We start from the raw sequence: 18,215 nt of genomic DNA on the forward strand, positions 1-18,215 counted from the left end.
CTGTGACCCAAGGCCTGAGATGATCCTATAGAAGTCTATAATACTGTGTCCCCAAGGCCAAAGGTGGTTAGAGACCATCCACAGAAGTCTACCGGACTGTGTCCAAGGCCAGAGACAATCGAAAACGATAGACAAAGCCTTTAGTACTGTGTCCTAAGGCAGATAATCTCACGGAAGTCCTAAGAGCGGAGGTGATTGGAGACAATCCCACAGAAGTCTACAGGACTGTGTCCCTAGGTCAGAGATAGTCCTATAGAAGACTACAGGATTGTGTCCCTAGGTCAGAGATAGTCCTATAGAAGACTATAAGACTGTGTCCCTAGGTCAGAGATAGTCCTTTAGAAGACTACAGGACTGTGTCCCTAGGTCAGAGATAGTCCTATAGAAGACTACAGGACTGTGTCCCTAGGTCAGAGATAGTCCTATAGAAGACTACAGGACTGTGTCCCTAGGTCAGAGATAGTCCTATAGAAGACTATAGAACTGTGTCCCTAGGTCAGAGATAGTCCTATAGAAGACTATAGAACTGTGTCCCTAGGTCAGAGATAGTCCTATAGAAGACTGTAGGACTGTGTCCCTAGGTCAGAGATAGTCCTATAGAAGACTGTAGGACTGTGTCCCTAGGTCAGAGATAGTCCTATAGAAGACTATAGGACTGTGTCCCTAGGTCAGAGATAGTCCTATAGAAGACTATAGGACTGTGTCCCTAGGTCACAGATAGTCCTATAGAAGACTATAGGACTGTGTCCCTAGGTCAGAGATAGTCCTATAGAAGACTACAGGATTGTGTCCCTAGGTCAGAGATAGTCCTATAGAAGACTATAAGACTGTGTCCCTAGGTCAGAGATAGTCCTTTAGAAGACTACAGGACTGTGTCCCTAGGTCAGAGATAGTCCTATAGAAGACTACAGGACTGTGTCCCTAGGTCAGAGATAGTCCTATAGAAGACTACAGGACTGTGTCCCTAGGTCAGAGATAGTCCTATAGAAGACTATAGAACTGTGTCCCTAGGTCAGAGATAGTCCTATAGAAGACTATAGAACTGTGTCCCTAGGTCAGAGATAGTCCTATAGAAGACTGTAGGACTGTGTCCCTAGGTCAGAGATAGTCCTATAGAAGACTGTAGGACTGTATCCCTAGGTCAGAGATAGTCCTATAGAAGACTATAGGACTGTGTCCCTAGGTCAGAGATAGTCCTATAGAAGACTATAGGACTGTGTCCCTAGGTCACAGATAGTCCTATAGAAGACTATAGGACTGTGTCCCTAGGTCAGAGATAGTCCTATAGAAGACTACAGGACTGTGTCCCTAGGTCAGAGATAGTCCTATAGAAGACTATAGGACTGTGTCCCTAGGTCAGAGATAGTCCTATAGAAGACTATAGGACTGCGTCCCTAGGTCAGAGATAGTCCTATAGAAGACTATAGGACTGTGTCCCTAGGTCAGAGATAGTCCTATAGAAGACTACAGGACTGTGTCCCTAGGTCAGAGATAGTCCTATAGAAGACTACAGGACTGTGTCCCTAGGTCAGAGATAGTCCTATAGAAGACTACAGGACTGTGTCCCTAGGTCAGAGATAGTCCTATAGAAGACTACAGGACTGTGTCCCAAGTCTGCTCATTCTGATGAAAGCATCTGGCTCCTCATGCACTTTATCCTGTAATCTCAGCAGGTGCCCTGCCAGAGTGATCAGTGCCCTGCAAGAGTGATCAGTGACCTGCAAGAGTGATCAGTGACCTGCAAGGAGGAACCTGCAAATCTACAGAGCACAGGACATGATTAACCATCCCATAGCAAATACATGGAGTGCCACACTGGAAGGTAAAGCCCCGTACACACGTACCGATGGTCGGCTTACAAATGTTCCTCTTTTCTCCCCGGGATGTCGGTGTCTGCTGAAAAGTGCAAAGACAGCACAAGGACAGCACAAGAATTTTGTCCGCCGACTGCAGAAGTGATGTCATGTAATGGTTAACTTTCCCTGTGTTTTCTATTTTCTGAGCATGCCCAGTCTTGCAAATCTGCGGTCTGTCGGCCGAATTCTGTACTGACAGGCGAACAATCGTCCGTTCTGGTGTCGGCATACAAATATTTTCATGTTTGCAAGAAAGACTTTTGTCCGCGGATTGTGCGCAGACATCTGTCGGAGGCACCATACTAACACGCGTACAATCGGCAGATCCTTCGTCCACCGATGTTTGTATGCCGACGATCGGTACGTGTGTACGGGCCTTTAGACTCAAATCCTGCTAGTGTGGATGAATGGTAAGGGGGCAGAGGTGCATTAGGGAGAAGGAGAGGTCTGTGTCCTGATACCTGTGTATTAGGAGGAGGAGAGAGGTCTGTGTCCTGATACCTGTGTATTAGGAGGAAGGAGAGGTCTGTGTCCTGATACCTGTGTATTAGGAGGAGGAGAGGTCTGTGTCCTGATACCTGTGTATTAGGAGGAGGGGAGAGGTCTGTGTCCTGATACCTGTGTATTAGGAGGAGGGGAGAGGTCTGCATCCTGATACCTGTGTATTAGGAGGAGGGGAGAGGTCTGTGTTCTGATACCTGTGTATTAGGAGGAGGGGAGAGGTCTGTGTCCTGATACCTGTGTATTAGGAGGAGGAGAGGTCTGTGTCCTGATACCTGTGTATTAGGAGGAGGGGAGAGGTCTGTGTTCGGATACCTGTGTATTAGGAGGAGGGGAGAGGTCTGTGTTCTGATACCTGTGTATTAGGAGGAGGAGAGGTCTGTGTCCTGATACCTGTGTATTAGGAGGAGGGGAGAGGTCTGTGTCCTGATACCTGTGTATTAGGAGGAGGGGAGAGGTCTGTGTCCTGATACCTGTGTATTAGGAGGAGGGCAGAGGTCTGTGTCCTGATACCTGTGTATTAGGAGGAAGGAGAGGTCTGTGTCCTGATACCTGTGTATTAGGAGGAGGGGAGAGGTCTGTGTTCGGATACCTGTGTATTAGGAGGAGGGGAGAGGTCTGTGTCCTGATACCTGTGTATTAGGAGGAGGGGAGAGGTCTGTGTCCTGATACCTGTGTATTAGGAGGAGGGGAGAGGTCTGTGTCCTGATACCTGTGTATTAGGAGGAGAGGAGAGGTCTGTGTTCGGATACCTGTGTATTAGGAGGAGGGGAGAGGTCTGTGTTCTGATACCTGTGTATTAGGAGGAGGGGGGAGGTCTGTGTCCTGATACCTGTGTATTAGGAGGAGGGCAGAGGTCTGTGTTCGGATACCTGTGTATTAGGAGGAGGGGAGAGGTCTGTGTCCTGATACCTGTGTATTAGGAGGAGGGGAGAGGTCTGTGTCCTGATACCTGTGTATTAGGAGGAGGGGAGAGGTCTGTGTCCTGATACCTGTGTATTAGGAGGAGGGGAGAGGTCTGTGTCCTGATACCTGTGTATTAGGAGGAGGGGAGAGGTCTGTGTTCGGATACCTGTGTATTAGGAGGAGGGGAGAGGTCTGCATCCTGATACCTGTGTATTAGGAGGAGGGGAGAGGTCTGTGTCCTGATACCTGTGTATTAGGAGGAGGGGAGAGGTCTGTGTCCTGATACCTGTGTATTAGGAGGAGGGGAGAGGTCTGTGTCCTGATACCTGTGTATTAGGAGGAAGGAGAGGTCTGTGTCCTGATACCTGTGTATTAGGAGGAGGGGAGAGGTCTGTGTCCTGATACCTGTGTATTAGAAGGAGGGGGAGGTCTGTGTCCTGATACCTGTGTATTAGGAGGAGGGGAGAGGTCTGTGTTCTGATACCTGTGTATTAGGAGGAGGGGAGAGGTCTGTGTCCTGATACCTGTGTATTAGGAGGAGGGGAGAGGTCTGTGTTCTGATACCTGTGTATTAGGAGGAGGGGAGAGGTCTGTGTTCGGATACCTGTGTATTAGGAGGAGGGCAGAGGTCTGTGTTCTGATACCTGTGTATTAGGAGGAAGGAGAGGTCTGTGTCCTGATACCTGTGTATTAGGAGGAGGGGAGAGGTCTGTGTCCTGATACCTGTGTATTAGTAGGAGGGGAGAGGTCTGTGTTCTGATACCTGTGTATTAGGAGGAGGGGGGAGGTCTGTGTCCTGATACCTGTGTATTAGGAGGAGGGGAGAGGTCTGTGTTCGGATACCTGTGTATTAGGAGGAGGGGAGAGGTCTGTGTCCTGATACCTGTGTATTAGGAGGAGGGGAGAGGTCTGTGTTCGGATACCTGTGTATTAGGAGGAGGGGAGAGGTCTGTGTTCGGATACCTGTGTATTAGGAGGAAGGAGAGGTCTGTGTCCGGATACCTGTGTATTAGGAGGAGGGCAGAGGTCTGTGTCCTGATACCTGTGTATTAGGAGGAGGGGAGAGGTCTGTGTCCGGATACCTGTGTATTAGGAGGAGGGGAGAGGTCTGTGTTCGGATACCTGTGTATTAGGAGGAGGGGAGAGGTCTGTGTCCTGATACCTGTGTATTAGGAGGAGGGGAGAGGTCTGTGTCCTGATACCTGTGTATTAGGAGGAAGGAGAGGTCTGTGTTCTGATACCTGTGTATTAGGAGGAGGGGAGAGGTCTGTGTCCTGATACCTGTGTATTAGGAGGAGGGGAGAGGTCTGTGTCCTGATACCTGTGTATTAGGAGGAGGGGAGAGGTCTGTGTTCGGATACCTGTGTATTAGGAGGAGGGCAGAGGTCTGTGTCCTGATACCTGTGTATTAGGAGGAGGGGAGAGGTCTGTGTCCTGATACCTGTGTATTAGGAGGAGGGGAGAGGTCTGTGTTCTGATACCTGTGTATTAGGAGGGCAGAGGTCTGTGTTCTGATACCTGTGTATTAGGAGGAGGGGAGAGGTCTGTGTCCTGATACCTGTGTATTAGGAGGAGGAGAGGTCTGTGTCCTGATACCTGTGTATTAGGAGGAAGGAGAGGTCTGTGTTCTGATACCTGTGTATTAGGAGGAGGGGAGAGGTCTGTGTCCTGATACCTGTGTATTAGGAGGAGGGGAGAGGTCTGTGTCCTGATACCTGTGTATTAGGAGGGCAGAGGTCTGTGTTCTGATACCTGTGTATTAGGAGGAGGGGAGAGGTCTGTGTCCTGATACCTGTGTATTAGGAGGAGGGGAGAGGTTTGTGTCCTGATACCTGTGTATTAGGAGGAGGGGAGAGGTCTGTGTCCTGATACCTGTGTATTAGGAGGAGGGGAGAGGTCTGTGTCCTGATACCTGTGTATTAGGAGGAGGGCAGAGGTCTGTGTTCTGATACCTGTGTATTAGGAGGAGGGGGGAGGTCTGTGTCCTGAAACCTGTGTATTAGGAGGAGGAGAGGTCTGTGTTCGGATACCTGTGTATTAGGAGGAAGGAGAGGTCTGTGTCCGGATACCTGTGTATTAGGAGGAGGGGAGAGGTCTGTGTCCTGATACCTGTGTATTAGGAGGAGGGGAGAGGTCTGTGTCCTGATACCTGTGTATTAGGAGGAAGGAGAGGTCTGTGTCCGGATACCTGTGTATTAGGAGGAGGGGAGAGGTCTGTGTCCTGATACCTGTGTATTAGGAGGAGGGGAGAGGTCTGTTTTCTGATACCCGTGTATTAGAAGGAGGGCAGAGGTCTGTGTCCTGATACCTGTGTATTAGGAGGAGGGGAGAGGTCTGTGTTCTGATACCTGTGTATTAGGAGGGCAGAGGTCTGTGTTCTGATACCTGTGTATTAGGAGGAGGGGAGAGGTCTGTGTCCTGATACCTGTGTATTAGGAGGAGGGGAGAGGTCTGTGTTCTGATACCTGTGTATTAGGAGGAGGAGAGGTCTGTGTCCTGATACCTGTGTATTAGGAGGAGGGTAGAGGTCTGTGTTCTGATACCTGTGTATTAGGAGGAGGGCAGAGGTCTGTGTTCTGATACCTGTGTATTAGGAGGAGGAGAGAGGTCTGTGTCCTGATACCTGTGTATTAGGAGGAGGGGAGAGGTCTGTGTCCTGATACCTGTGTATTAGGAGGAGGGGAGAGGTCTGTGTTCGGATACCTGTGTATTAGGAGGAGGGGAGAGGTCTGTGTCCTGATACCTGTGTATTAGGAGGAGGGGAGAGGTCTGTGTTCTGATACCTGTGTATTAGGAGGAGGGCAGAGGTCTGTGTCCTGATACCTGTGTATTAGGAGGAGGGGAGAGGTCTGTGTCCTGATACCTGTGTATTAGGAGGAGGGGAGAGGTCTGTGTCCTGATACCTGTGTATTAGGAGGAGGGGAGAGGTCTGTGTTCTGATACCTGTGTATTAGGAGGAGGGCAGAGGTCTGTGTCCTGATACCTGTGTATTAGGAGGAGGGGAGAGGTCTGTGTCCTGATACCTGTGTATTAGGAGGAGAGCAGAAGTCTGTGTTCAGATACCTGTGTATTAGGAGGAAGGAGAGGTCTGTGTCTTGATAGCTGATTCTGTATAGTAGGGATAAGTCTACCCGTAGGTGACTCTGTATATTAGGGATAGTCTAAAGGTAAGTGACTCTAGGGATAGGTCCAGCGGTTGGTGACTCTGCGGTTTACCCCTAAGCTGCGTAGGGGGTTTTTCACTGTCAGGGTGGTAAGAATGTGGAACTCTCTTCCACAACTGGTGGTATCAGCAGGAAGTATCAATACTTTGGACGTGCATCTCAAAGAACATAAAATTCAGGGATATAGGAAATGAATATGTCACTGACATGGACTGTTGTCTTTATTCAACCTCAACTACTATGTCATTTTGTAACTCTGTATATTATGGATAGGGCTGTAGGTAGGTGACTATTTACAGTATATTAGGGATAGGGCTGTAGGTAGGTGACTATGTACAGTATTTTAGGGATAGGTCTAGAAGTAGCTGACTCTGTATATTAGGAATAGGCCTAGCGGTAGGTTGCTCTGTATATAGGGGATAGTGTGTAGGTAGGTGACTCTGTAGATTAGGGATAGGTGTGTAGGTAGGTTGCTCTATAGATTGGGGATAGGTCTAGCAGTAGGTTGCTCTGTAAATAGGGGCTAGTGTGTAGGTAGGTGGCTCTGTATATTAGGAATAGCTTTAGTGGTCTGCGACTCTGTATATTAGGGATATATACGTGTGTAGGTAGGTTGCTTTGTATATTTGGGATAGGTCTAGTGGTAGGTTGCTCTGTATATAGGGGATAGTCTGTAGGTAGGTGGCTCTGTATATAGGAGATAGTCTGTAGGTAGGTGGCTCTGTATATAGGTGATAGTCTGTAGGTAGGTGGCTCTGTATATTGCATTTATAGGGAGGTGTATGGCCTGTATATAGGGGATAGGTGTTTAGGTAGGTGGCTCTGTATATGACATTTATAGGGAGGTTTATGGCCTGTATATAGGGGATAGGTGTGTAGGTAGATGACTCTGTATATGACATTTATATGGAGGTGTATGGCCTGTATATAGGGGATAGGTTTATGGCCTGTATATAGGGGATAGGTAGGTGGCTCTGTATATGACATTTATAGGGAGGTTTATGGCCTGTATATAGGGGGTAGGTAGGTGGCTCTGTATATGACATTTATAGGGAGGTGTATGGCCTGTATATAGGGGATAGGTGTGTAGGTAGATGACTCTGTATATGACATTTGTAGGGAGGAATATGACCTGTATATAGGGGATAGGTGTGTAGGTAGGTGGCTCTGTATACAGGGGATAGGTAGATGTCTCTCTGTATATTACATTTGTAGGGAGGTGTATGGCCTGTATATAGGGGGTAGGTAGGTGGCTATGTATATTACATGTATAGGGAGGCTTATGGCCTGTACATAGGGGATATGTAGGTGGCTCTGTATATAGGGGATAGGTGTGTAGGTAGGTGGCTCTGTATATAGGGGATAGGTAGGTGTCTCTGAGGTATATGGCCTGTATATAGGGGATAGGTAGGTGGCTCTGTATATAGGGGATATGTGTGTAGGTAGGTGTCTCTGTATATAGGGATAGGTATGTGTCTCTGAGGTATATGGCCTGTATATAGGGGATAGGTAGGTGTCTCTGTATATAGGGTATAGGTACGTGTCTCTGAGGTATATGGCCTGTATATAGGGGATAGGTAGGTGTCTCTGTATATGACATATAGGGAGGTGTATGGCCTGTATATAGGGGTAGGTAGTTGTCTCTGTATATGACATATAGGGAGGTGTATGGCCTGTATATAGGTGTGTAGGTAGATGTCTCTGAGGTGTATGGCCTGTATATAGGGGGTAGGTAGGTGTCTCTGTATATAGGGGATAGGTAGGCGTCTCTGAGGTATATGACCTGTATATAGGTGTGTAGTTAGGTGTCTCTGAGGTGTATGGCCTGTATGTAGGGGATAGGTAGGTGTCTCTGTATATGACATATAGGGAGGTGTATGGCCTGTGTATAGGGGGTAGGTAGGTGTCTCTGAGGTATATGGCCTGTATATAGGGGGTAGGTAGGTGTCTCTGTATATGACATATAGGGAGGTGTATGGCCTGTATATAGGGGATAGGTAGGTGTCTCTGAGGTGTATGGCCTATATATAGGGGGTAGGTGTCTCTGTATATGACATATAGGGAGGTGTATGGCCTGTATATAGGGGATAGGTAGGTGTCTCTGTAGATAGGGGATAGGTAGGTGTCTGTGAGGTATATGGCTCTGTATATAGGGGGTATGTAGGTGTCTCTGTATATGACATATAGGGAGGTGTATGGCCTGTATATAGGGGATATGTAGGTTTCTCTGTATATACAGGATAGGTAGGTGTCTCTGTATATAGGGGATAGGTAGGTGTCTGTGAGGTGTATGGCCTGTATATAAGGGATAGGTAGGTGTCTCTGTATATAGGGGATAGGTAGGTGTCTCTGTATATAGGGGGTAGGTAGGTGGCTCTGTATATAAGGGATAGGTAGGTGTCTCTGTATATAGGGGATATGTAGGTGTCTCTGTATATAGGGGATATGTAGGTGTCTCTGTATATAAGGGGTAGGTAGGTGGCTCTGTATATGACATATAGGGAGGTATATGGCCTGTATATAAGGGATAGGTAGGTGTCTCTGAGGTGTATGGCCTGTATAATAGGGATAGGTAGGTGTCTCTGTATATAGGGGATAGGTAGGTGTCTCTGTATATATGGGATAGGTAGGTGTCTCTGTATATAAGGGATAGGTAGGTGTCTCTGTATATAGGGGATAGGTAGGTATCTTTGTATATACGGGATAGTTAGGTGTCTCTGTATATAAGGGATAGGTAGGTGTCTCTGTATATAAGGGATAGATAGGTGTCTCTGTATATAAGGGATATGTAGGTGTCTCTGTATATAGGGGATAGGTAGGTGGCTCTGTATATAAGGGATAGGTAAGTGTCTCTGTATATAGGGGGTAGGTAGGTGTCTCTGTATATAGGGGATAGGTAGGTGTCTCTGTATAAACGGGATAGGTAGGTGTCTCTGTATATAGGGGATAGGTAGGTGTCTCTGTATATAAGGGATAGGTAGGTGTCTCTGTATATAAGGGATAGGTAGGTGTCTCTGTATATGACACATAGGGAGGTATATGGCCTGTATATAGGGGATAGGTAGGTGTCTCTGTATATAAGGGATAGGTAGGTGTCTCTGTATATACGGGATAGGTAGGTGTCTCTGTATATAAGGGATAGGTAGGTGTCTCTGTATATAGGGGATAGGTAGGTGTCTCTGTATATAAGGGATAGGTAGGTGTCTCTGTATATAAGGGATAGGTAGGTGTCTCTGTATATAGGGGGTAGGTAGGTGTCTCTGTATATAAGGGATAGGTAGGTGTCTCTGTAAATAGGGGGTAGGTAGGTGTCTCTGTATATGACATATAGGTAGGAGTCTCTGTATATAGGGGGTAGGTAGGTGTCTCTGTATATAAGGGATAGGTAGGTGTCTCTGTATATAGGGGGTAGGTAGGTGTCTCTGTATATAAGGGATAGGTAGGTGTCTCTGTATATAGGGGGTAGGTAGGTGTCTCTGTATATAGGGGATAGGTAGGTATCTCTGTATATAGGGGGTAGGTAGGTGTCTCTGTATATAGGGGATAGGTAGGTGTCTCTGTATATAGGGGATAGGTAGGTGTCTCTGTATATAGGGGGTAGGTAGGTGTCTCTGTATATAAGGGATAGGTAGGTGTCTCTGTATATAAGGGATAGGTAGGTGTCTCTGTATATAGGGGATAGGTAGGTGTCTCTGTATATAGGGGGTAGGTAGGTGTCTCTGTATATAAGGGATAGGTAGGTGTCTCTGTATATAAGGGATAGGTAGGTGTCTCTGTATATAGGGGATAGGTAGGTGTCTCTGTATATGACACATAGGGAGGTGTATGGCCTGTATATAGGGGATAGGTAGGTGTCTCTGTATATAGGGGGTAGGTAGGAGTCTCTGTATATAGGGGGTAGGTAGGTGTCTCTGTATATAAGGGATAGGTAGGTGTCTCTGTATATAAGGGATAGGTAGGTGTCTCTGTATATAGGGGATAGGTAGGTGTCTCTGTATATAGGGGGTAGGTAGGTGTCTCTGTATATAAGGGGTATGTAGGTGTCTCTGTATATGACACATAAGGAGGTGTATGGCCTGTATATAGGGGATAGGTAGGTGTCTCTGTATATAGGGGGTAGGTAGGAGTCTCTGTATATAGGGGGTAGGTAGGTGTCTCTGTATATAAGGGATAGGTAGGTGTCTCTGTATATAGTGGGTAGGTAGGTGTCTCTGTATATAGTGGATAGGTAGGTGTCTCTGTATATAGGGGATAGGTAGGTGTCTCTGTATATAGTGGGTAGGTAGGTGTCTCTGTATATAGTGGATAGGTAGGTGTCTCTGTATATAGGGGATAGGTAGGTGTCTCTGTATATAGTGGGTTGGTAGGTGTCTCTGTATATAGTGGATAGGTAGGAGTCTCTGTATAAAGGGGATAGGTAGGTGTCTCTGTATATAGGGGATAGGTAGGTGTCTCTGTATATAGGGGATAGGTAGGTGTCTCTGTATATAGTGGATAGGTAGGAGTCTCTGTATAAAGGGGATAGGTAGGTGTCTCTGTATATAGGGGATAGGTAGGTGTCTCTGTATATAGGGGATAGGTAGGTGTCTCTGTATATAGGGGATAGGTAGGTGTCTCTGTATATAGGGGGTAGGTAGGTGTCTCTGTATATAGGGGGTAGGTAGGTGGCTCTGTATATAAGGGATAGGTAAGTGTCTCTGTATATAGGGGGTAGGTAGGTGTCTCTGTATATAGGGGGTAGGTAGGTGTCTCTGTATATAAGGGATAGGTAGGTGTCTCTGTATATAGGGGGTAGGTAGGTGTCTCTGTATATAGGGGATAGGTAGGTGTCTCTGTATATAGGGGGTAGGTAGGTGTCTCTGTATATAGGGGGTAGGTAGGTGTCTCTGTATATGACACATAGGGAGGTGTATGGCCTGTATATAGGGGGTAGGTAGGTGTCTCTGTATATAGGGGGTAGGTAGGTGTCTCTGTATATAAGGGATAGGTAGGTGTCTCTGTATATAAGGGATAGGTAGGTGTCTCTGTATATAGGGGATAGGTAGGTGTCTCTGTATATAGGGGGTAGGTAGGTGTCTCTGTATATAAGGGATAGGTAGGTGTCTCTGTATATAAGGGATAGGTAGGTGTCTCTGTATATAGGGGATAGGTAGGTGTCTCTGTATATGACACATAGGGAGGTGTATGGCCTGTATATAGGGGATAGGTAGGTGTCTCTGTATATAGGGGGTAGGTAGGAGTCTCTGTATATAGGGGGTAGGTAGGTGTCTCTGTATATAAGGGATAGGTAGGTGTCTCTGTATATAAGGGATAGGTAGGTGTCTCTGTATATAGGGGATAGGTAGGTGTCTCTGTATATAGGGGGTAGGTAGGTGTCTCTGTATATAAGGGGTATGTAGGTGTCTCTGTATATGACACATAAGGAGGTGTATGGCCTGTATATAGGGGATAGGTAGGTGTCTCTGTATATAGGGGGTAGGTAGGAGTCTCTGTATATAGGGGGTAGGTAGGTGTCTCTGTATATAAGGGATAGGTAGGTGTCTCTGTATATAGTGGGTAGGTAGGTGTCTCTGTATATAGTGGATAGGTAGGTGTCTCTGTATATAGGGGATAGGTAGGTGTCTCTGTATATAGTGGGTAGGTAGGTGTCTCTGTATATAGTGGATAGGTAGGTGTCTCTGTATATAGGGGATAGGTAGGTGTCTCTGTATATAGTGGGTTGGTAGGTGTCTCTGTATATAGTGGATAGGTAGGAGTCTCTGTATAAAGGGGATAGGTAGGTGTCTCTGTATATAGGGGATAGGTAGGTGTCTCTGTATATAGGGGATAGGTAGGTGTCTCTGTATATAGTGGATAGGTAGGAGTCTCTGTATAAAGGGGATAGGTAGGTGTCTCTGTATATAGGGGATAGGTAGGTGTCTCTGTATATAGGGGATAGGTAGGTGTCTCTGTATATAGGGGATAGGTAGGTGTCTCTGTATATAGGGGGTAGGTGGCTCTGTATATAAGGGATAGGTAAGTGTCTCTGTATATAGGGGGTAGGTAGGTGTCTCTGTATATAGGGAGTAGGTAGGTGTCTCTGTATATAAGGGATAGGTAGGTGTCTCTGTATATAGGGGGTAGGTAGGTGTCTCTGTATATAGGGGATAGGTAGGTGTCTCTGTATATAGGGGGTAGGTAGGTGTCTCTGTATATAGGGGGTAGGTAGGTGTCTCTGTATATGACACATAGGGAGGTGTATGGCCTGTATATAGGGGGTAGGTAGGTGTCTCTGTATATAGGGGGTAGGTAGGTGTCTCTGTATATAAGGGATAGGTAGGTGTCTCTGTATATGACACATAAGGAGGTGTATGGCCTGTATATAGGGGATAGGTAGGTGTCTCTGTATATAGGGGGTAGGTAGGAGTCTCTGTATATAGGGGGTAGGTAGGTGTCTCTGTATATAAGGGATAGGTAGGTGTCTCTGTATATAGTGGGTAGGTAGGTGTCTCTGTATATAGTGGATAGGTAGGTGTCTCTGTATATAGGGGATAGGTAGGTGTCTCTGTATATAGTGGGTAGGTAGGTGTCTCTGTATATAGTGGATAGGTAGGTGTCTCTGTATATAGGGGATAGGTAGGTGTCTCTGTATATAGTGGGTTGGTAGGTGTCTCTGTATATAGTGGATAGGTAGGAGTCTCTGTATAAAGGGGATAGGTAGGTGTCTCTGTATATAGGGGATAGGTAGGTGTCTCTGTATATAGGGGATAGGTAGGTGTCTCTGTATATAGTGGATAGGTAGGAGTCTCTGTATAAAGGGGATAGGTAGGTGTCTCTGTATATAGGGGATAGGTAGGTGTCTCTGTATATAGGGGATAGGTAGGTGTCTCTGTATATAGGGGATAGGTAGGTGTCTCTGTATATAGGGGGTAGGTGGCTCTGTATATAAGGGATAGGTAAGTGTCTCTGTATATAGGGGGTAGGTAGGTGTCTCTGTATATAGGGGGTAGGTAGGTGTCTCTGTATATAAGGGATAGGTAGGTGTCTCTGTATATAGGGGGTAGGTAGGTGTCTCTGTATATAGGGGATAGGTAGGTGTCTCTGTATATAGGGGGTAGGTAGGTGTCTCTGTATATAGGGGGTAGGTAGGTGTCTCTGTATATGACACATAGGGAGGTGTATGGCCTGTATATAGGGGGTAGGTAGGTGTCTCTGTATATAGGGGGTAGGTAGGTGTCTCTGTATATAAGGGATAGGTAGGTGTCTCTGTATATGACACATAAGGAGGTGTATGGCCTGTATATAGGGGATAGGTAGGTGTCTCTGTATATAGGGGGTAGGTAGGAGTCTCTGTATATAGGGGGTAGGTAGGTGTCTCTGTATATAAGGGATAGGTAGGTGTCTCTGTATATAGTGGGTAGGTAGGTGTCTCTGTATATAGTGGATAGGTAGGTGTCTCTGTATATAGGGGATAGGTAGGTGTCTCTGTATATAGTGGGTAGGTAGGTGTCTCTGTATATAGTGGATAGGTAGGTGTCTCTGTATATAGGGGATAGGTAGGTGTCTCTGTATATAGTGGGTTGGTAGGTGTCTCTGTATATAGGGGGTAGGTAGGTGTCTCTGTATATAGGGGATAGGTAGGTGTCTCTGTATATAGGGGGTAGGTAGGTGTCTCTGTATATGACACATAGGGAGGTGTATGGCCTGTATATAGGGGGTAGGTAGGTGTCTCTGTATATAGGGGATAGGTAGGTGTCTCTGTATATAGGGGGTAGGTAGGTGTCTCTGTATATGACACATAGGGAGGTGTATGGCCTGTATATAGGGGGTAGGTAGGTGTCTCTGTATATAAGGGATAGGTAGGTGTCTCTGTATATAGGGGGTAGGTAGGTGTCTCTGTATATGACACATAGGGAGGTGTATGGCCTGTATATAGGGGGTAGGTAGGTGTCTCTGTATATAGGGGATAGGTAGGTGTCTCTGTATATAGGGGGTAGGTAGGTGTCTCTGTATATGACACATAGGGAGGTGTATGGCCTGTATATAGGGGGTAGGTAGGTGTCTCTGTATATAAGGGATAGGTAGGTGTCTCTGTATATAGGGGGTAGGTAGGTGTCTCTGTATATGACACATAGGGAGGTGTATGGCCTGTATATAGGGGGTAGGTAGGTGTCTCTGTATATAGGGGGTAGGTAGGTGTCTCTGTATATAGGGGGTAGGTAGGTGTCTCTGTATATGACACATAGGGAGGTGTATGGCCTGTATATAAGGCAGATGAGTGAAGACATCAGACAATATGGATGTTTCATACAATCACCAAATCTTACCGTCAACAGCGCCGGCTCAGCTCACGGCATCATTCGTGTGCGGACTCCGGGGGGGTCTCCAGGTAGTGATGGGGGGCCTCACACACCCCCCCGGGCCTTGTAGGAAGAGGGGGGGTCCCTGGCCTTAGAAGAAGAAGACGATGATTCCCCCGATCTCCACACTAGACCCTCAGCCTCCGATATAGGTCACGCCAACATCCCAAATCCCAGAACGCCTTGCAGCCGGTGGAGATGACAGCCCGAGACGCTGGAAATCCACAGGGATCCCGGCTCAGCCGGGGGGTCCCATTCACCCCAACCCAGGAGGAGGAGGAGGAGGGGGGGGGGGGACAGCTGGAGACACTCGCAGGTGCAAAGACACAAGATGGAGCCAATCCAAGGAAGAGGAGGATAAAAAAACACAATCCTTGAAATAATGGCTTGGAGGGGAAGCGAATCTCCGCACTCAGCAGGCAGCGGCGGCGTCACGGACAGCGATGGGTAAAAGCGGAGGACTCCCCACCCTCTGTACACACATATACACACACACACAGGGTGTCAACACAGCGCTCCGGTTAAAGAGACATCACCATCATTATCAATAATACATGACTCTAGGCTGGCCTCCTCCCTTTCTGTCGCTCCCCTCCTCCCCCTCCTCTCCTGTGTCACTGTCCCTCCTCCTCCTCCTTCTTCTTAGCAATACAGAAATGGGAAAGTAAGGTGCCTATTACATGCCTATCTCTGCCCCCCCCCCCCCCCCCCAGAGAGGCAGACGGAGAGCGGATCGCTCCTTAGAAATAAAACAAATCAGAGGCTTATTTAATAAGGCAACCACAGGCAGCTCCTATTCTGAGCCCAATATTTGCACAGGATGGGACCCGGGCACTGCGACTCAGAGAGAGAGAATGAATGAATGAATGAATGAGGCTTTGCGTTCAGATGCGGAAATTTTTGCATGGTGGCGGAGAATTCTCTGCAACTGGTGGATGAAAAAAAGATCAAATAAAAACAGCTGACAAATTGTTACATTTGGTTGCATCTTTGGTTTTTAGACAGAGAAAAAAAAAAAGATACACCACACAAAGTGCTACATTGTACAGATTGATACATCATAAAACTGATAAATTATACAAATGTATGCATCGTACAAATCGATACATGATAGCGATCAATACATCAGACATACTGATACATTGTACAAAATGATGCATCGTAAAGGTGATACATTGTGCATATGAATACATTGTACTAAGTGATAGTTTGTACAGACTGATACATCATACAAAAATGGATACATTGTGCATATGAATACATCATACAAAGTGATAGTTTGCACAAACTGATGCATCATACAAAGATTGATACATCGGACAAAACTGATGCATCATACAAAATGATATACCATCAAATCATTACAACTTACAAATCAATAAATCGCACAAAATGATACATTGTACAGATTGATACATCATAAACAAAATGATACATCATAAAATTCGAGACATTATATAAGTTTTTATTTATTCATATTAACCGATACATCGTAGAAATCAATGCATTGTACAAACTGATCCATCATAGAAATCCATACATCACACAAGCCAATATATCATAGGAATCAATGCATTATATCATAGAAATCAATATATTGTATCATAGAAATCAATACATCGCACAAACCGATATATCATAGAAATCAATACATTGTATCATAGAAATCAATACATTGCACAAACCAATAGATCATAGAAATCAATACATCGCACAAACCAATAGATCATAGAAATCAATACATTGCACAAACCAATAGATCATAGAAATCAATACATCGCACAAACCGATATACCATAGAAATCAATACCTCGCACAAACGGATATATCATAGAAATCAATACATTGTATCATAGAAATCAATACATTGCACAAACCAATAGATCATAGAAATCAATACATCGCACAAACCGATATATCATAGAAATCAATACATCGCACAAACCGATATATCATAGAAATCAATGCATCATACGAACCAATATATCGTAGAAATCAATACCTCGCACAAACGGATATATCATAGAAATCAATACATTGCACAAACCGATAGATCATAGAAATCAATACATTGCACAAACCGATATATCATAGAAATCAATGCATCATACAAACCGATTTATCGTAGAAATCAATACCTCGCACAAACGGATATATCATAGAAATCAATACATTGTATCATAGAAATCAATACATTGCACAAGCCAATAGATCATAGAAATCAATACATTGTATCATATAAATCAATACATTTTATCATAGAGATCAATACATTGCACAAACCAATAGATCATAGAAATCAATACATCACACAAACGGATATATCATAGAAATCAATGTATCATACAAACCGATACATCATAGAAATCAATACCTAGCACAAACCGATACATCATATAAATCAATACATTTTATCATAGAAATCAATACATTGCACAAACCGATAGACCATAGAAATCAATACATCGCACAAACCGATAGACCATAGAAATTAATACAACGTACAAACCAATACATCATAGCAATCAATTCATTGAACAAACCGATACATCATAGAAATCAATACATCGCATGAACCAATATATCGTAGGAATCAATACAGCATACAAACCGATACATCATAGGAATCAATACATAAGACAAACTGATTAATCCTTAAAAAAATTGATACATTGCACAAACCAATACATCAAACAAAATTATACACCGTACAAATGACTACATTGAACAAACTGATACATTGTAGAAATCAATACATTATACCGAATAATATATACATATATATTTGCATATTTGGCTTCTGGTTGGTGAATAAAAAGATATCACACAAACTGATACCTTGTACAGATTAATACATTGAAGAAAATTGATACATTGTACAAACCAATACATTGTAGAAATCAATACATTATACAAACTGATACATTGTACAAATACAGCATGCATCATATAAATGAATATGTTGTATAGACACATTGTACAACTAATTTCATCATACACCTTGATACATTGTACACACATATACATCATACATCCTGATACATTGTATACACATATACATCATAAATCCTGATACATTGTACACACATATACATCATACATCCTGATACATTGTACACACATATACATCATACATCCTGATACATTGTACACACCTATACATCATACATCCTGATACATTGTACACACATATACATCATACATCCTGATACATTGTATACACCTATACATCATACATCCTGATACATTGTACACACCTATACATCATACATCCTGATACATTGTACACACGTATACATCATACATCCTGATATATTGTACACACGTATACATCATACATACTGATACATTGTACACACGTATACATCATACATCCTGATACATTGTACACACGTATACATCATACATCCTGATACATTGTACACACGTATACATCATACATCCTGATA

The 18,215-nt window shown here is 44.8% G+C and overlaps 1 protein-coding gene across 1 annotated transcript in view; it reads right to left on the reverse strand.

The window, feature by feature from the left end:
- The window catches only part of FBXL16 (F-box and leucine rich repeat protein 16), a 103,701-nt gene extending 88,892 nt beyond the window's left edge, over window positions 1-14,809 (reverse strand). Inside the window, exon 1 of the mRNA XM_082262307.1 lies at window positions 14,734-14,809. The gene's annotated coding sequence lies outside the window, so the exon portion shown is untranslated. The remainder of the gene's footprint in view (window positions 1-14,733) is intronic.
- Window positions 14,810-18,215: the final 3,406 nt, after the last annotated feature.

Source organism: Pelophylax lessonae (genome assembly GCF_965119305.1).
Source record: "Pelophylax lessonae genome assembly, chromosome: 6".
NCBI classification, from domain to species: domain Eukaryota; kingdom Metazoa; phylum Chordata; class Amphibia; order Anura; family Ranidae; genus Pelophylax; species Pelophylax lessonae.